General features: G+C 42.5%; 1 long non-coding RNA gene across 1 annotated transcript in view; it reads right to left on the reverse strand.

Moving 5' to 3' along the window:
- The window catches only part of LOC144785392 (uncharacterized), a 68939-nt gene extending 48124 nt beyond the window's left edge, over window positions 1–20815 (reverse strand). Inside the window, exons 1-2 of the long non-coding RNA XR_013601851.1 lie at window positions 20294–20815; window positions 17963–18121 (exon numbers count right to left, since the gene is read on the reverse strand). This is a non-coding gene — a long non-coding RNA (uncharacterized LOC144785392). The remainder of the gene's footprint in view (window positions 1–17962; window positions 18122–20293) is intronic.
- Window positions 20816–21133: the final 318 nt, after the last annotated feature.

Below are 21133 nucleotides of genomic sequence, written 5' to 3' on the forward strand. Positions count from 1 at the left end.
TATAACAGGATGATTGAGTACTGATTGATTAACTCGATTCCGATGTGAGTGTTCGATCGAGTAGTTATGCCGGGTAACCAGGGCGGCCATTGTTAAGTGTCCGCGAAAGGCTGGGAGGAGGCGCGTTTTTTGAGATCATTAATAGGGTATGGATGTCCTATTGTAGTGGTAAATCGTAATAGGCAGGTAGTTTCAAATGGCAGGTAAAATATACCGTTGTCCGCGCTGGTGAGTGATAGGGCGTCTAAACAGACACAACCGCGCATGCGCGGAGAAGCTCTGTCTGCAGTTTTCGCTTGGCGCATGCGCAGAGGAAAGCGTGCCTTCGCGCTACTCGATAGTGAAGGTCTGAGCTGCATGGGAAGTTCCCTAGTATTTAAAAAAGGGGAGTTGAACTGTTAGCTTTCGAAAAGGCGGTCATGGTAGATCTGGAAAAGTTATCCACGGACGCTGGAGACATCTTTAACAACACTTCCAGATCTGAGAGAACTGCCCTCCACGAACTCGCCAATAATGAAACTATTGTAATTAAGCCAGCCGACAAAGGCGGGGCTACGGTGATACAAACATATACCAATTACGATAGAGAATGCAGGAAATTACTTGAAGACAGACTCAATTATCAAATACTAAGGGAAGACCCGACTGAAGAAGTTAGGATTTGTATCCTCATTATGATTGAAGAAGCAATGGCACATGATTGGCTAACAAAACAAGAGAGTGATTTTCTGATTCAAAAAAATCCCAAAACTCCTTATTTTTACACCATTCCCAAGATTCATAAGGACGCCCCCTATCCACCTGGACGCCCCATAGTATCTGGGATACAGTCAATTCTTGAACCTTTATCAAAATTTGCCGATGCCTTCCTAAGACCAATAGTGCAAAGGACAAGTACCTATCTAAAGGACACCAAAGCTGTCCTTCAGTTGGTCAAAGAAATAACTTTTGACCCTGAACAAGACCTCCTCTTAGGTCTGGATGTAGAGAGCCTCTACACGAGTCTCCCCCATCAAGAGACGTTGGAAATAATTGAGGAAGTTCTGTTCTCTACCGCTTGGGTTTACCACACCCCGAGACAGGTGGTCCTTGAATGCATATCCATGACCCTGAAGAAAAAAAATTTTATGTATGAAAATACATACTATCTACAAAAACACGGCACGAGTATGGGCAGCACCTGTGCGCCGAGCCTAGCAGGGCTCTACGTGCACCACCTCGAAACCACCAAAATCCTGAACGACCAGAATCCTTACAAGAACCATGTGGTCGCATGGAAAAGATACATTGATGACGTCTTTGTCATTTGGAGGGGTGACCAAGACTCTGTTGTCCAGTTTATGACTTGGCTGAACCAACAAGACCGGTTCCTCAAGTTCACCCACTCAGCCTCCAAGGAGAACCTTGTATTTCTTGATCTCAATATCTACCCCTCCAATGGTAAATTGGAAACATGCACCCACTTCAAACCTACGGCTAAAAACAGTCTGTTGCTATATAGCAGTTTTCACCCACAACATCTACGTGACAATTTACCCTACGGACAATTCCTCCGCCTTAGGCGTAATTGCAGCGCTATTCAAGACTTTAAGACCCAAGCAGCTGACTTGAAAACCAAGCTCAGTAACAGAAACTATCCTAGTAAGGTGGTCAATAAGGGTTTTAAGAGATCACGGAACAACAACAGGGAAGCCCTATTAGAACCCACAGGGAAAAAGGAACAAGACCAACGCCCTATCTGTGTCACAACATACAACACCAATTCTAACCAAATCACAAAGATTGTGAACAGACACTGGAGAATACTAAATTGCGGGAAACTAGATTTCCCAAAACCTATGTTTGCACACAGAAGAGGTAAGAACCTTAAGGATCTGTTGGTCCACACAAGACCAAAACAACTCACAAACGAGGGACCCCCCAAACTTTCAACTGTTGGCGGGCACCATCCATGTGGCTCATGCACATCCTGCCAGTACATGCAGAAAAGTCGCAATATCACTTTTTCCAACCAGTCTACATGGGAACAACGTTCCTTTACTAACTGCAACAGCCGGAACTTGGTCTATCTGATCACCTGCCCGTATAAAAAAAGAATATGTGGGCATGACCACAAGGCCTGTCAAAATACGGATGGGCGAACATCGCAGCAACGTACGTTGCAAAAAGACTACCACGAGAATGGCCACCCATTACGCCACAATGGGTCACAGTGTGGATGACCTAAAATGGACAGTCATAGAAGCCTACAGAAGTGACAAGGACCTTCTAGCTAAGGAACAACGTTGGGTTTACCGCTTGGGCACCCACCTAACAGGGTTGAACGACGACATTCCCTGGTCCCAACTCAGGGTATAATCCATTCCAGGTACTATGTGAGCCCCTGCTCGCATAATCTGAACATGAAGACAGTGTCTAATCACAGTTAAACAATCCTTTTCTCCTTTTTTTCCCCCTCCGCCACCCCAAAAAATCTACAGGCTGAGCTATGTGAGTCAGGATTGGTTAATATGCGTTGTTATTATAGTGTGTATAACATTTGCAATGATAAAAAACCAGATATTTCCCATGCTCTGCAGTTATACTGTAAGAACATAACGCTGCGTGTTTTGCCTCCCCTTTTTTAAATACTAGGGAACTTCCCATGCAGCTCAGACCTTCACTATCGAGTAGCGCGAAGGCACGCTTTCCTCCGCGCATGCGCCAAGCGAAAACTGCAGACAGAGCTTCTCCGCGCATGCGCGGTTGTGTCTGTTTAGACGCCCTATCACTCACCAGCGCGGACATCGGTATATTTTACCTGCCATTTGAAACTACCTGCCTATTACGATTTACCACTACAATAGGACATCCATACCCTATTAATGATCTCAAAAAACGCGCCTCCTCCCAGCCTTTCGCGGACACTTAACAATGGCCGCCCTGGATTCCCGGCATAACTACTCGATCGAACGCTCACATCGGAATCGAGTTAATCAATCAGTACTCAATCATCCTGTTATAGCCAGACTATAAAAAGACCCGCCCCGCTCTGGCTTACCATTACCACGGAAGCCACTGACGAAGGAGGAAGCATTGAGGTGTTGGGGTTGAGTAAGTACGGCATAGCCGATGGAACCGACCTGGAATCCACTATTTTGATCAACTTAGTGTATATAGCCACTCTAGGTCCTAGCAATACCTTCTCTTCCTTTTTCTCCCCCCCTTCTTTTCATTCCTTCACACAGTTGGACCCTTTGTACCCTTCGCCCAGCTTGGCTCATGAGGCATTGCCTCCTCATTTAAAAAGTATGTATCTTGTTGTATATACATCTCGCTGCTAGTTTCTGGTGCTCTACAGTGTTGTGTGTGTCTAAATGTATGTCTGATTATTCGTTCCCACGATCACTTTATTTGGCAACATGGCCCTCCCAAGGACCGTCCGGCGTGTCATGGAATAGCCGACAAGTGTGGTTTTTTTTTTTCCTCTCTTTTGCATTTTCTTTCCCTACAGGTACTCATGAGTCCAGCGCATTGGGATTCGCGCTCTTTCTAAAACCTGTGTTCTTATCCTTTCAGGCTTATATCATCAGAAGTTCTGATTTAGCTTTAACACGTGTATCTATAAAGTTTATCTATACACATTGATAATACATTACACTCTCAATCTGTGGGAGCACATTAGTGAGTGACAGGGGGATCTATACCCGGTCCTGACGAAGGGGCATGTCGCCCCGAAACATGTTGACCCACACAGGAGAGCAAGGCTAGTAACCCGCTCTTGCCCTCCGCCTCACCCTTTTTTAACAATACCAGCCAGTGCCTATTAAATAGTTTTTTCTAACACTAGGCCAGGTATTTTTTAATCCTCACTCATATCACTCCTGACCCCACTGACACTCACCTCATTTCACTCACATAGCACTCACAATAAAAAGGTGCTCCGGCGTAGTCGCTTGTCGCAGCACTGCCCCGTCCCGCAGCGGGGGCGGGAAGACCCCGATGATGAAGCATGACACCAAGGGCCCTTTTGGTGTGTGAGGGGTATTTTAACACACTGAGTATACTCCAACTACATCGGAATATCTACTGATTTATTTTCAGGTGGTCTCTGTTGATTATTCATACTTTCGTAAGAGGAGGATTAGCCCACCGCGGTGCTGAGTTGCACCACCTCTTCACTCCCTTTTTTGATATCCCTTACATTATTTTGATGAATCAGAAGATCTTGCCAATCGTCTCCAACAACGTGGATACCTGCGACGTCTAGTGAGACGAGCTAGGAAACGCACTTGGTTTTACCCTCGTGAAGAATTACTCACCCCTATAGACAAAACTGATCCACAACATGAGCGGCTTGTCTGTGTGACGACTTTTTCAACTAAGAGCAACAAAATTAAGCGCATTATAAATCAACACTGGGATTTGATTGCAGACGACATCCAACAGACTAGTACACCATTACACGCCTTCAGGAAGGCAAAGAGTATTAAAGACTATGTAGTAAGATCCTTCCTACCCACTCCGGAGGACACAACTATCGCCTCTCTATGGAACCTTCCACCAATTATCGGTCATTTCAGGTGCGGGCAGTGCAAGGCCTGCGGGAGCACTATACAAACCAAAGAATTTGAGCATAACCAACGCAAAATTCAGCTCAAATCCCATAGCAACTGTAACACCTCCAACATCATTTATGCAATAATATGTCCATGCAATTTGATTTATATTGGGCAAACACAACAGAAGGCTAAAATGAGGATCCTCCAACACATGAGTCGGATCAGATGCGAAGTACAGGGGGCACCTCTTGTTGACCATTTCAAATCGACCGCCCACTCCCCCGACAGTTTACGATGGGTGGTGCTTGAGAAGGCAACTCTAGGACCTCGTGGAGGCAGTATTGCCAGTATTCTCAACAGACGGGAATTAAAATGGATGCTGTTTTTTTACTCTATTCAAAACGGCCTTAATGAACTGGACAGCTCATTTTCTCAATTGTCAACATTGCCCTAACTTATTCGCAGTTATCCCCATGTTCCTTTCTGATTATGGTTTTGTAGGCAATTTTGAGATATATGAATTTTGACACGTATGGCCTTTACCGTCCTGTGATTGGTACGCCATGTATGTGATGACCACTGATAAATACGATGTATTGTTGTTTGTTGACAATATCTCTCTTTTTACTTTCTCCCTCATACTGTAATGATATGACATTTGGAATATATGCAAAGATTCAGGTGGTCGTGACCTATACCATGTTTAGCACACAATGGTGGGACAATGAGTTGATATCTTATATGTGATTTATAATTCAAGCAAGGTATGCAATTTGTTGACGACCAGTATAACTGCTAGTGTGCAACCGTGGAAACACACTTCAAATAGGTCTAATTATATTACGTGTCTCGCACTGAGCAAATGTCCATCTCACCTTACGCAGCCACTATCTGATGTAATCAAAGATACAGATGTTAGGTCCATCAGATATCTCTCATTACCTTCCCTCTTGTACTGCGGGACACGCAGTATAATGACGCCTTCACAATCTGGTTAAAAATGTTACCCACATGATCGTGTAAGTGGTTTCTAATGTTAGGATTCCCTTAACCACCCTCTTTTTGACCTTTTGATTTATTTTAAGAAGGATCGCATACTTGACCCGTTTTTTCCGACTCTGTAAGCAAGTCTTTTTTCAGTGCAACTACACCCATGTGATGCAGTTGCCTTAGTTACCGCTCTAGCCGGAAGCGTTCTCCGCCATTGTGAGACGCGAGCCCCCTAGACATCGGATTCATTCCGTTTTTGGTGAGTAACCTAGCCTGTGTAAGATACGGCTTCCTTCACACGCCATACTCTTTTGTACTCGATGCTAGGTAACCCGTCCCTTTCCTTAACTAGTGTGTGATGCCGGTTGGCCCCGACGAGGAGTCAACGTGGATGAAGCTTCTTGCAATCTACCCACGGGTAAGCTTCATTCATTGTTGTACGCCATTCAATCGGAAGTATTCCGTTGTAGAGGGTTAACTAGGTCTCCCCACCATTGTCTTTCTTTGTGACAGTCCCTGTGACCTCCACCTGCGATTCGTGTCTTCCCTACCGTCTACGCCACTTCCAAGTAACAGAGAACTCGGCACAGCATGTAAGTGCCTTTCCAGTTTTTGTGCCACAGTAATAACATAGATTAGGACGTGATTAGGCATTTATATTTTCCCGTTTTTAATTGTAGGATCTGAAACATATCTGTGATGTCCATCACTCTTCGCTTGACTAATTGATAAAGAGCGCCAATTGATCTTGGTATGTTCCAATACCTTCAGTGTGCTACATTGACTGCGTACCTAGTTTCAGGAGCCTAAATTAATTGACTTTTGATATGTATTGAATTAGGTGGTCAGCCCCTACCCTGTCCTGAAGAAGACCCCGCAGCAAGGGTTACACTATTTCCTGCAACTGTCAGAGGGTCGAAACGTCGACAACTGTTTTCGTATCATCAGCTTCACGCCACCATTATAACATTTATGTATACTGTGAAGTATGATTTGTAATTAAGTGATTCAATGAACTTATGGTTTTGTGTTAGTTTATATATTTAAATTAACAGATGCACAGACTTGTCCATTTGGTTGTTTTTTAATGTCACTATTTCCCTTCTACACCACCCTCACTTTCACCTCCCTCCTCCTTTGGGGCACCACACAGCCTTTGTAAATTGTGCCTTTAAGATATGATATTGAATATAAAAGCTATGTGATGAATAAGACAGTGTAGCTTAATTGATTGTTCCTCTATATTCATTTGAAGTTTATTAATTAATGACCATACACTGGGACCCTTTCTCTCAGTACTTCCTTATGTAGTACCTTGTTCTCAGTTCTTGAAGTGTGTACCTCTTGCTGCAAAGCTGCCAAGCTTTCCACCGCAGAGGCCAACACGACATTGATGTCCATCGTCTAGGCAGGTGCGTGTATAATTAGGCTTGTCAATCTGTCGGGATTGCCAGTAGCCCAAGAATATATAAATGCCACTAACCTTATCCTTGTGACCAGCGGAGACGATGTCTGAAGATAGGCCCCCCAATTCCTCCTAGACACGACCCCCAACAAAGGAGTCTGTAATCCCTCTGTGTGGACTCCTGCCCCGGGGAAAAGGGAAGTGGATAAAATAAGAAACTAGCTGTGGGTTCTGTGGTTCCCTCAAGCTCTGGTCAAAAGAACTGCTAGGTACCTGGAAGGACGTCCACACAGAAAGTCTTACATCTAGACAAGGTAGATCCTGTCCCTTGTGTCCCAAAACAAAAAGTAAAAAATAAGGGTATAGTAGTCCAACTCAAATGGCTCTTTAGCTGGTTCGGTGTATACAAAAATGCGCAGTCTGTACTTGCTGCTGGAAAACGTGAAGAATCTCAAAGTCACCATAAGATTAAATACACCCAGGAAGAGTTCTTTTCCAAGTGTGATAGCGTTGTTAAAAGGGCACAACGCTAGTTCTAATGGACTGTTCTTCTGGTGATCGAGCACAAAGAATGAATAACAGGAATAACTGGAGCAGCAGCGTTCAAGAAAGAGTGACCGGTATAAACAGGAACTGCGGCAAGAGGTCACCAACAGAATGAAATTAAACAAGGCACCTCCCCCTGGATACTGCTGAAAGGAAATTACGCAGAGCGCGTCTTAGTCATCAGACGCGTTCAGAGGCAATAACCCTTCTCAGCCGCCGAATGCGATGTAAACGCGGAATAGCGCGTTTAAACTGCACCGTGGCTTTTCCTTTCTAAAACTATGCACAGATACGAGGCGGATGCGGAGGAGGCGAGCCCGCACTCCTTCCGCTGAAATACCTGACTCGATTCCAAAAACGGTATTCAATAAGTGTCCAGGACAGCAACGGCTGCAATCTTCAAGCTGAAATCCGGCGGGGAACACCATCCGCCATTCCCACAGAAACAGGTTGATTGACAAGCACCTTCCCATCGTTAAGGAGGTGCTTTAGTAAGTTACGCCCTGAGCCTCCATGTGTCTTGTCCCTAGGCATGCTGGTAGCAGTAGTTTTCCGGATGTTTATCCTCATCTTATGTCGGACAGGTAAACAGCGGAGACTACGAGGATGGTATGGTTGGAGCCCCCTCGACATCGATATCGCTACAGCTTTTTATAACATCTAATAACAAACAAACAGGGTCCCTAATAGATTAAATAATCATAAAGTGTATAAACAATAACTCGTGACTTTGTATTAGGGATGTAGGGAATATTAGGGAAATGTATCAGTTAACATTAATCCATATATCCGTCATGCTTAAATTTCAAGATCAAGGCAAGCAAGACTAGTTATGTACTCATGCAGGAAGTGTAGATCTACATGTAGATTGAGCACATTCATGGTTACAAGCTAGAGTTACAGGCCTTTTTGCTTTGAATATGGTGCTTGTTATATAGTGTGCCTGAATGTAAGCATGTAAGCAGTTATGATTTTGTAGCATACACTTTCTCATTTTAGATTGATTGTACTGTATTTTATGACTTTAGGTCTGACCAAAAAGTGCACATTGGTTTTATTTTCATAATTTTTTTATTTTGCATGTCTGAGACAAACACTAACAATTCCATTATTTAAGTTTCACAAATCTTTTTCACTACATAAATACACACAGTATTTGCGGGTATACGTCGGCGCTCTAGATGGTGTAGGTATTGACACAATAGAAGGACTAGCGTATATCAGTCAAATCGGAGTTTTTTCTCAAAGTCGGGTGCGTTATGGTTTATTTACATGAAAATCATTAGAATTACAGCAAGATCAGGTAGCGGCATGAGTTTGAGTACTTATTAGATTTTGGAGATATAACTAACTCGCAGTTACTATCAGAGAGATCACTCCACGATGGTGGAACGTTGTTTAATATTGCAGTTGAGGGAGCTTAGTCCTTCATTGGTCTTAGTAACAGGGCGCGTCCTTCGACGCACACCGGGAGTCTGTGAAACAGTGATATTAAGAACGGCATGGTGTCTACGGCGTTGAATACACACACAACGGAGATGCGGCATTAAAAAGGCACTGTGAAGGTACGGATGGTGATATTTTGAACTGCCAGAAGGCGGACTGATGGGGGTACAAAGAGTACATATAGCTGGTGGTTGAGGGTAACATACTGAGCACATATGTTGTTTGTTTGCTTGTACCAGTGTGAAGCTACACACGATTTAAGGATACTGTGCTAATTTTGAGGTATGGTTGGGGGAATAATGTGGTGATTGAATTATAGCCTATACAAATCAGAAAGTGTCGGTGACGGTTGTTATTACATCTTTTCATTTCAAGAAACACTGCAGGTTCTAACCAGCATATACATGTCGAACAGTAAATCTAGAAGGTCAAAGTTTGAAGCAGCAGATGACTAGTCTTCCATTGAGGTACTTCGGTTTCATATTGCATTTTTAATGACAGAACGATTTCCGTATTTGAGAACATTCACTGACATTGAATATTTCGTGAATTTTAGGCGATCATTCACAAAGTGGCAGTTACCGTTCTGTGAAGGTTGTTGACTCACAGTAAATCTTTGTTTGCATAGAGGTATGATTAGACTTTTTGCAAACAGGTTCTGAGCAATAACCAGAAGCTTCAGGGTTTACTCAGGGAGTGAGTCCACCGAGCGATTATTGTGACCTGGATAGGTGACATCATTTTTAACGTGTTGGTAAGGGAATTTCAACAATATTCACACTACAGTGATGAGCTTGTTTTGGATTCAAGGTGGTGGTTCTTTCATAACAATAAGTAATCTTTTAGTGATTATTTTTGTGCTGGTTCTAGAGAAATTGAGTATAAGTTGTGCATTTTCTATTGTATTTGAGCAGATTATAATTGTTGTGGAAATCTAAATGAACTTTCAGCGAATGTTTACCCACTTTGTATATTAGACAGAAAAGTGATGTACAATGTTTTCATTTTTCAGTTCCCCTGAAGAAGGGATCATATCCCGAAATGCATTGGGACTCAACACAGCGTTGATGTTAATGTATTTTTATTGTATTGAACTTCAAAGTTACGATATGTTTATGTTTGATATTATAAGTTTCATGTAAGAAACATATGTGGATTATGGTAAAGTAAATGTAACAAATGATTAATGGTTACAATTGACCTTTGAAAATATTGTTGATCAATCTAGTAAAAGTGGATTGAGAATATCAAATTTTGGTTAAAAGAGAGCAAAACGATAGGGTTTTGCAATCGCAGTGCAGGTAGGGTCAAATGACAGGCAGTCACTTGTATTATAGACTTTACCATTGGCAGCCATACATTGGTGCCAGTGACCGTGATTTGGGTGGCAGAGCATTTTACAGAACCTATGGTTACATCATGTTGTGTGAATGGCCAATGGCCAGTTCTCAACAATGCACAATAGACACATGATTTATGGCACAAGATTGTGCATACAATGCCAATGTAATATTTATCCCACTGCTGACTACACATGCCATGTTGATGTATATGATTGAAAACATTGGCATTTACTCCCTCACATGTGACTTGTGGGCCATGTACACAGAACAGTGTTGCGATGTACTCTCCAATGGGTATACATGTCCATTTGTAATAAGGCTAAGCAACTCACAGCGATGAATGTCTGACTACACAATGTGCATATTTCCATGTTTGCTTTTCTTTGCTCATGCACATACTTGTACTTTACACACAGACTGTGCTCATTGTGTTGTTGATGTGTGCCCTGTTCGACTTATGCAAGAAGATGTGGCAGGTACAGCAGCTAGGTAGGAGACAGTAGTGTTGCAGTTTCACACATATGCTGTATGAACTACTACTCTCAGGGCTGCTCAGGCAAGATGTGGCCATATCCCTTTGTGCATTCACATGCTCAGATATTGTTTTGAAGGTGCTAGCTGTGTGAAAAGTGGGAGGTGTACCACTGGTGTAGCTGAAGGTGTCCCTACATGTAAGTTGGGCTGTAAGCCTAACTGTGATGACAGTCATTGTTGGCGTTGTGTCAGTCAAAACATAAGATGTCAGACACATCTCTTGGTCTATTGCATTGACATGCATCCCCTTTCACCTCACCTAGGGGGTGACCAAATGTGCATCGTCCATTCACAGTGCTGGCAGACATGGAGGATGAGGAGGTGATACAGAAATTCCATCTGGATTGACCCACCCTATAAGACCGATGTGCTATGTTGGAGCCCCACCTGCGGCCTCGCAGATCATATCCGATGGCTTTCACACCAATGTCTAAAGTGATGGTGGCCCTGCATTTTTTGCTACTGGATCTTTCCAGTCCACTGCGTAAAGTGCAGGTGGAATGTCACAATTTATGTTTAGCATGGTGCTACGTGATGTCCTTTCCGCTATGATGATCTACAAGGACAGAGATATCTATTTCCCCAGGAGACATGAATTAGCGGGTGTGAAATGTGATTTTAATGCCCTTGGGCACATCCCCAATGTTGTTGGTGCCATTGACTGTACACATGTTGGATTGTTCCACCACAGGCACATGAGCACATCTACAGGAACAAGAAACATTTCTATTCCATCAATGTGCAAGTAGTGTGCCAGGCCGATATGATCATCTCACATGTCTTTGCAAAATTCCCTGGCTCGGCCCATGACTCGTACATCATGTGTAACAGCATTGTGCCAAGGCTGATGGCTAATCTGCTTCGGGAGCATGCATGGATTGTCGGTGAGTACGCAGGGTCAAGTAGCGTGCTCTGTGTGTGACATGCTGCCCTCTGCTACAGTTATATTACAAAGTTGATCTGTGTATCTCACACGTAGGTGATTCTGCATATCCCAACCGTCCTTGGTTGCTGAGCCCACTGAGGAATTCCAGGACCCCAAGTGAAGTCCGCTACAATGATGCCCATGGGAGGACACGTTGTGTGGTGGGTGTTATAAACATGGGGTAACCCGACAAAAGTCAAAGGACCTGGGTATCAAGTATTATAAAGAAAAATCGTCCTAGACGTTAATTCCTGATATATAATGTAATTATAAATCAATCAATCATTCCTTTCATTTTTGCTCGTCATCAGATTGAATCCATGATGATAGACATTAATCAAAATAAATCATATACTAGCCCAAAAAATGTTTGTTGTCATACAGAACACACTTGAAACAGGAAAATCTGTCTAACCCAATCTGGGGGACTGTATGATTTAATGCATACTTAAAATCATCAGTTTTTTCAACAAATAGAAAAACAAAATTATTTACATATAAGAGCGGGTTTTTGTCAAAATGACGTGCATAGAGAGAAGAGATAGTAAGTGCTCGTGCGTGAAAAGCGACCAAAGAGGTCAGTGAGGGTCAATATAAAACAAATTAAGGTTTTAAACTAATAAGGTTCAATCCTTAAAGTTAAAGAATGAGCCTGCCCTACACAAATGCAAAAAAAAGGGTAGTTCTTTCTTGCCGGTACAGAAATTATAAAATCCTCTATTTTCAGGTAAGCACCGCGAGAAAAAGGGCTTGGGGAAATCACAGGTGCAGGCTCCAGGGGAAAGAGTATGTCGACGTTTCGACCCGAAGATAAACAGGGTGACTGGTTTCCTCAGGGGCGGGTCTTCATCAGGACGGGTAAAGGGTAAGGACTCAATATGCACAAGGTAAAGTAACCCCAACAACACGTGGGTACCTGTAACAACAAACTAGCGGGCTAGACGTTATTCATGAGACCTATATCCAGTGTCAATTATCCACCAGAGGAAAAACCATTGGAGGCACTCACCCTTTAATCGGTGTGCCACAGAATGCGCAATTAGTCAGCGCCCACCAGCCTTGGAAAACCTCAGGCGGTTCCAATGCAATAGTCCATGCTAAAGGAGCAGAAGGAAAATAACCCTCAGTCATCTTTATTCAACAGCCATGGGAGCCATTTTTCTGGACAGCCTTAATGTTCATGATGTGGCATAATGTATTAATTAGTCCAACATAAAAGTGATGTTGTACTCATACACCAGATTACACGAAAGTATAATCAGAACCAGCATGCTGTGTATTATTTAACAGCACTGCGCCTACCAAGTCCGCATAGTTTTGTCAATACATCAAAAATTTACTTTAAAAATAAACACATTTGGCATATGAACGAAAAATGCACCACTCGTGCGTATGTGACTCACCACGTTAAATTCAAGGTCTCTGTCCCCAGAATTTTGAAAAGTATAACTATGGAGAAAGGTAGAATTAAACAGTCTGTGATTGATAGAGACTCGACCACGTTTCCAATGACGCCCTTGTGGTTGCTAGGTAGGGACGCACTGGAATGACGTACTGCAGAGACTTCCGGAAACGGGAGTGTTGCTGGGGTTTTTTAACAGCGGTGCGCTCGCCATTTCCGCATTCCTTCACGCGGAGTTGGTGTCGGAAACAGCATACTGAGACGGAGCTAGCTATATGCTGCCTCGCTGTTAACTACGGGTAGGTGAATCAGGACTTTCCACGCGTCCTTGTTTTATACTCTAGGTTTATCCGTGCGTGTCGGTACTGATGGGATTTTTACTTCTACCTTTCTCCATAGTTATACTTTTCAAAATTCTGGGGACAGAGACCTTGAATTTAACGTGGTGAGTCACATACGCACGAGTGGTGCATTTTTTGTTCATATGCCAAATGTGGTTATTTTTTTTTTTAAGTTTGATTTTTATTGAAGATTAAATAAGAAAAGGAGGAGGGTAGAAAAGAAGAAACAGTAAGAAGGGTATGTCAATAATTACAATGGAGGGAAAATACATTAGCTAATTACAATAAAATCTCAAATAAGGCAGGTAAATGAGCATGAAAATATCAATAGCAAAAAAGGGTGTGAACATCAAATACACTTTATGATAATATTGGGATTACAGATAACAAAAGGAAAGGGAAATTCATGGTGGTTTACGGACCTCAACAGCCTCAGGGTCCATGAAGGAGCTTGTCGGGGCATAGGTAATTTACCAAAGGAAGCCATATAAGATCTCGCTTAATTGCCAGTGAAATGGGGGAAACGAAATTAGTATCTAATCTGTGATGAAAACACACAGCGTTCCACCAAGAACGATAGGACACGTTTGCAGCTTGTTTCCAGTTAGATGTGATAGAATGCAGGGCGACCGCTATTAAGAGGTCAAGGAGTTGGTAGTGATTGGAGGACTGAGGAAGGTCAGGTGAGACAGAGCCAAGAAAAATAAGGGCAGGGGAGAAGGGAACCTGAAAATGAAAAATCTTTTGGATTTGGGCCCACACAGAGTGCCAGAACCTGGAAATATGCGGACAATCAAAGAGCATGTGTTTTAAATCTGCTGAGGGATAAGGGCAAGACCAACAGGTAGAGGGTGTCTCTGGTGAAAAACGGGAAAGGGAGAGAGGAGTGAATAAAATTCTATTATAAATAAAGTATAAAGTTTGGGTATTATTAGCAGCTCTAGAGGTACCATGAAGTTTGGACCAGATTTTCTCCCAGAGAAGAACCGACCATTGTTGAGATAGATCGGATTCCCAAGCAAGCTCAATTTTAGATTTCTCTCGAGTAGCCGTGTAGCGAAAAGAATTATAAAGGGAAGAAGCAGAGGGGGTAGAATCAATTAAGGAGGAAGTGGTTTTGAGCTCTAAAGGAATATTGTTGGAAAGTGGCAATGACTGAAGATAAGAGGTAAGAACAGGGAGAAGTGAATCGTATTGTGAACGGGTACTGGAGGGTAATGAGAAAGAAAACTTAAGATTAGAGAAGGATAAGGGGATATTATGAGACAGTAATTGAGAGATCCAACACAATCCTCGAGAATGCCAGACCTTCCAATAAATAGTACGATTACGAATTTTAAGATGAGGATTAAACCAGATAGGTTGTTCATGAAGAGAGGCGTGGGAGGGATATGAAGAAGATTGAAAGGGAAGAAGAAGAGCACGACAATGAGATATAATAGGAGATTGAAGGCAAGCAGGAAAGGACTTGAAGGATAAAAGTTCTCGGAAGTTGAAAGGAAAAATGAAGGAAGATTCCAAGGGTAACCATATGGGAGGATAAAAGGGAATATCATTCGAAAGCCAACGGATGGTTTGTTTCAGAACAAAAGCTCGGTGATATTCTCTAAAGTCGGGAAAACGAATACCGGACTGAGCTTTATCTTTCCGCAAAGAAGCAATGGCTATCCTAGAGCGCTTGCCCTGCCACAAAAATTGTAAAAGCAGAGAGTCCATTTTTTTGAAATAAGAAACCGGAATATGAATTGGAAGCATAGATAGGGTATAAAGAAGAAGAGGAGAAAGCATCATCTTTATGGAGTTAAGGCGACCCCACCATGATAGAAAGAGCGGGTGCCAACGAGTAATGGCCGAGTCCAGTTTCTGAGAAATATAAGTAAAATTCAATTTAAGAGTGTCGGATAGATGTGGCGCGAATAAAACACCCAGATATTTGATTTTAGATGGTTGCCAGGAAAAACCCGAGTGAGCGAAATGATGTCGTTGACATAGAGGATTCAAAGGAAGTACTTCACATTTATCGACGTTTAGTCGATAGCCAGAAACCTCAGAAAAAGAGGATACTTGTTGTAAGAAAGGAGGTAAAGAGGATAGGGGGTCAGAGCAATAAAAGAGGATATCATCCGCATAAACCGAAAGTTTAACTTGAGTGGAACCGAAGGGAAACCCAGAAATCCTGTCGTCTTGACGAATCTTGGTAAGAAAGGGTTCTAGAGCTAAAACAAATAGTAAAGGGGAAAGTGGGCATCCTTGACGCACACCTCTATGTAAAGAAAAATAGTCAGAGGTCATCCCATTGACGAAAATGGAAGCTTGAGGATTAGAATAGAGTAAGGAGATAATAGAAATAAATTTAGAAGGAATGCCAAACCATTGAAGAGCCTGAAACATGAAATCCCACCCAATCCCATCAAAAGCTTTCTCCGCGTCCAAGGAGATAGCTGCGAGAGGAAGATCTAACTTGTAGGCCCTGCTAATAATATTAAGAAAGACTCGCGAATTGTCTGAAGAAAGACGTCCCTTTACAAAACCGGATTGTTCGGGGCCTATTAAATCTGGCAAGAGGGGATCCAAACGTAGAGCTAGAATTTTTGCTAGTATTTTATAGTCGGTGTTGACCAGAGAAATCGGGCGATAGTTCTTGCAAAGAGAGTGATCTTTATCTTCTTTGGGAATTAAACAAATTAAAGCTTGTTGAAAGGATCCGGTCGAAGTCCCTGAATCAAGGAAGGATTGAAATAGGAGTAGGAGTTTAGGGAGAAGGAGGGAGGCAAAATGACTATAGAATTCGATGGTGAAGCCGTCAGGGCCAGGGGCTTTCCCATGTCGTAGTTTAGATACAGCAAGAGATATCTCAGAAAGAGATAAGTCAAGGTCCAAAGAGTCGAAATTAACATGAGATATAGAAGGAGAAGGAAGGTGATGGAAATAGGAAAGAAGATCTACAGGTGTGGGAACCAGTTCAGGAGTATAAAGATTATCATAAAACTTGACGAATTCAGAGAGAATATCCTTGTCTTTGAAACAAGATTCACCCGAGGAAGTTTTTATAGATTCAATTTTTGTACGTTCCTTCCTTATTTTTAAATAATTAGCTAGAAGCTTCCCCATCTTATTTTTGCCACCATAGTACCGGGAATTGCATTTTAATAGAAGATTAGAGGCAGCTTCCGTTGTAAATCTATTGAAGGAGATTTTTGCCTCGAGAAGTTTTTTAAGAGAGGACTCCGAGTTAGTGTAGTGGTAAACGAGTTCTAGTTGTTTAATTTCGTTTAGGATTTGAGCTGACTTAGCTTCTCTGAGTTTTTTCCGTCTAGCCACAAAATTGATAATGAAACCCCTAGAAGCTGCTTTGAATGAGTCCCAAACCATGACAAAAGAAGATTCAGGAGTGTGATTAAAAATGAAAAATTCATTGGCAAAAGTAGAGAACTCAGAGCAAAAAGTGGGATTCTGGAGTAAAGCATTGTTGAATCTCCATCTGCCTGAGTGAGGCGAGAATGGGAGGAGGTCAAAGTCCACAAGGACCGGGGCATGGTCAGAGAGAAGAATGGAGCCTATTTCAGAATGGATGGCATGCTGGGCTAGGGGTTTACTAAGGAAAATATGATCGATACGAGATTGGGATTGGTGTGGGGGTGAGAAGAAACTATACTCTCGGAGGTCAGGGTTGCATAATCTCCAGATATCTACCAAAGCATTATGCTGAGAAGTTTTGACAAATTGGGAATGCATCTTGGAGGGAATAAATCTGAACTTGAAATGACGGTCGAGGAAGGGGTCCATAATTTGATTACAGTCCCCCCAAACAAAATGTAATCTGCAGATATAGAAGCTAATTTGTCAGAAATAGAGGGCCAAAAGGATTTATCAGTTCCAGTAGGGGCATACACATTAAAAAGAACAAGGGGGACATTATCAATAAGCAAGTTAACAATGACCCAACGGCCATTAACATCACATTCATCAGAAACTGAAGCAATATGTAATTTCTTGTGTAGCAAAATCACAACACCATTTTTCTTATCAACAGTGGGGGAACAGAAAACATGACCCACCCAACATCTTTTAAGTTTTAAAGCTTCAGCCTCCGAAAGATGAGATTCCTGGAGGAGGGCAACATCAGATTTAAGTCTTGCCAGGTGAGATAAAACCCTCTGTCTTTTAATGGGATTATTTAATCCCTTAACATTCCATGTTGTAACTCTGAATGAAGCAATATATAAAAGCAACTAGCGATAACATGCTTGTTACATGCAAGAATAATGGAGTGGTTGATAGAATGGAAAAAAGGAGAAGTGTAGAAGGAGTAGAATAGGAAAAGTATAAAGAAGGCAGGAGAAATAGATAGTGAAATGAGAAGGAACATTGATGCAGAAATAGAAGGAAAGGAAAGAAAGATGACAGAGAAGAGTGAAGAAAAAGAGAGAAACAAAAAGAGCAAGAAGACAGTACAAGTCCAAAATGGACGACTGAGAGACATACTTACAAAACGGAAAAAACGCAAACGAGGACGGGGTGGTGGCGCCAAGAGGAAGACGACGGCGAGAAACATCAGGAGCGGGCACCATAGCTCTATTACACAAGTCCAGTAGGCAGTACACAGAGACATTGGGAAATGTCAGGGATGGGAAAAAGAGGAAGCCATCTGTAAATAAGAGAAATGGGGTAAAAGCATGTGACGTACAAAAGAGAAGAAAAGGAATAAGTTAAAAAATGGCAAAGAAGCAAGGGAAAAAAGACAACACTAAGAGAAGAGTATAACTAGAGAACAAATTCAACAACATTGAAGGATCTTCAGAATATTCCGCATCTGCAAAGAGAGCCAAACCGGTCTGGAGACATCCATAACTTCAGGACTATGTTGACGGATGAACGCTTGCAGGACAGCAGGATCCTCATAAGTGGTAGTTTTGTCTTTGTAGGTAACCTTGAAAAGGCACGGCTGAAGAAGGCCATAACGAGCATTGAGGGCTCTAAGTTGCGGACGCAAGTCCAAGAACCTTTTCCGCCTATCAGCAGTGGCCTTGGAGACATCCTGAGATAAATACAGCCGATGACCTTCCCAGAAGATTTGTTTCTTTAGCTTAGCGGCTGAAAGAACTTGCAAAAGGTCAGTGTATTGAAGGAACAACATGATGACTCCTCTGGGTTTAGCAGAAACTTTAGGACCAAGACGGTGGGCTGTCTGAATGTTGATGGATGCTAAAGCAGGAGCGTCTAGAATCTTTGAGAGAAAAGACTGAAAGAACACTGTAGGGTTGGACCCTTCTGTAAGTTCAGGAAGACCATACAAACGAAGTTTGTTCCTACGATTTCTGTTTTCCAAGTCCTCTGTCTGTCTTTTAAGAAGAAGTATTTCCGCTTCCATAACAGGGAGACGTGAACAGGAGGATTGAAGAGACTCCGTAGATTGCTCTAGGATGAGGACACGAGAGTCCATGGATGACCATTTTTCTTGCATGGCTTGCATATTTTTAGTGGTGGCTTCCATGAAGGGTTTGAGGGCTCGCAATTCTTCCAAAATAAGGTCCATGGATGAAGAGGTGGAGGCATTACCTGGAGAAGGCGGGTCTTTTTTGAGACGTTTGGTGGAAGCTAAGGTGGAAGATATTTTGCCACCATTTTGGGATTTGGGAATAGCACCATGCGAAGTGTCAGACTTGGACATTTTGTCCTCCTCCATGTCCTGAAATGTGGAGTCAGAATCCGAGCCAGCAGGTAGTTTATTGACCTTAGACAGTTTTAAGTTGCGGAGCTTCCCCATAAAGGGTCAAGGAAAGCGTGAAAAAATGAAGTGATAGAACACAATTGAAAAGTACAGCAGTAGGCAAGGAGGAGAAACCTGAAAAACGCTCTTGATGAGGAGCGCAAATACGTAGTTAATTCTCCTATATACGCAGGAACAAGCTCATAAAATCCCACTTCTGAGGAAATACAGGATATATAAAAGAGCATGCAACCCTGAGTAACCAAATCCAGTGCTAGAAAAACAGAGCCAGTTTAAGCATTAGAGGCCATAAAGTCAGAAAGCTGAGGAGGCATATTGAAGAAAGCAGTATGCAGGAGCATGGAGACAGGTGTTATATTCCAAAGACAACCTGGCTGCTAATGATATGCGAGAAGTGAAGGAGCAGCGGTGGAGAATAAGAGCCAGTATAGACGACATCCCTCCTCTTTAACATTCTTCAGGAACGTAGAAAACACAGTTTGCATCATAAGAGCACATTGCAGCGTGAGAAGTGTGTGAGGCACTCAGGCATTCAAAATGGCGGCTGAGAAGAGTAAATCCAAATTGCGCCAGAAACATAAAAGGCAGTCTGGGCATTTGATCAGTTAAACTGTGTGCTGAACACCACAACAGCTTAATTTCATAGGGCAGCCATCCCAGTAACACATAAACTTCATAAAACCTTATTGTAATTTAGTTAAGGCTTAAGAGGATATTTTCCAAAAATAGCACAGGAACTGCTCCAATGTCAATTATATTTCAGCTAGGATTTTTCACCACCGTCTCCTTCACCAAAGAAACCTCTGTCGACATACCAGGCACTTCACAGTGAAAAATGTAAGCCTTGGTATACCATGTTGCAGACTGTGCGCAGAATACTCAGATTTCACTCACAAAAGAGTAAAGCCTTTGTTTATTATAATTAGATAATTCAGCACCACAAAACAGCCACGTTTAATTCCTCAGAGGAAGGCAGACTTCACACCAGTGATTACAGCTGAAGCCCCTCAAAGCTGAAGCCCCTCCCACGCTTCTTGAAGTAATTATTTAAAAGAGCAAGCATATGAACTCCAAATGAACTTTACAGACCTTGACTGAAGTCAGCTGAAGTCATGACTCATAATGAAAGGCTCCGTGCTTTTCTCTCTCAGCTTCTGTATTTCAAGATTCATGAATCCAGTCAGCTTATCTTACTTCAGAATCTCGAGCAGGGACAGCTGGTTCCTGTCAGAGGCTGAAAAAGTGGCGCTGAAAGGAAAACAGCCACATATCCTCGGAAGAGATTTATGCAGTGTCCTGTAATTCTCACCTCAGTGAGCACAGTTATTTAAGCTGTGCTGTGGATAGAAATACGTTTCATTAAATGAAAAGGAAGCCTGCCAGTGACGTCAGGACATCCTCTCAACACGGAGCTCCGGTGTCGTAGTTTCCATTCCTCAGGAACAGAGTCACCCACGCTGAAAAAAAAACAGCACACCTGTTCCTCGTTGACTTCATGACCTTCTTAATGCTGACATGATGTCAAAAGGCTCGCATTTAATGGGTGCCAACTCCTTTTGAAGCCCCTCTCGTGACGGAGCTCACAGATTAGGCGGCCATCTTCAGCAGTGGCCAGACCACGCCCCCCCAATTGTGGTTATTTTTAAAGTAAATTTTTGATGTATTGACCAAACTATGCGGACTTGGTAGGCGCAGTGCTGTTAAATAATACACAGCATGCTGGTTCTGATTATACTTTCGGGTAATCTGGTGTATGAGTACAACATCACTTTTATGTTGGACTAATTAATACATTATGCCACATCATGAACATTAAGGCTGTCCAGAAAAATGTCTCCCATGGCTGTTGAATAAAGATGACTGAGGGTTATTTTCCTTCTGCTCCTTTAGCATGGACTATTGCATTGGAACCGCCTGAGTTTTTCCAAG

This window comes from Lissotriton helveticus, chromosome 10 (assembly GCF_964261635.1).
Source record: "Lissotriton helveticus chromosome 10, aLisHel1.1, whole genome shotgun sequence".
NCBI lineage: Eukaryota > Metazoa > Chordata > Amphibia > Caudata > Salamandridae > Lissotriton > Lissotriton helveticus.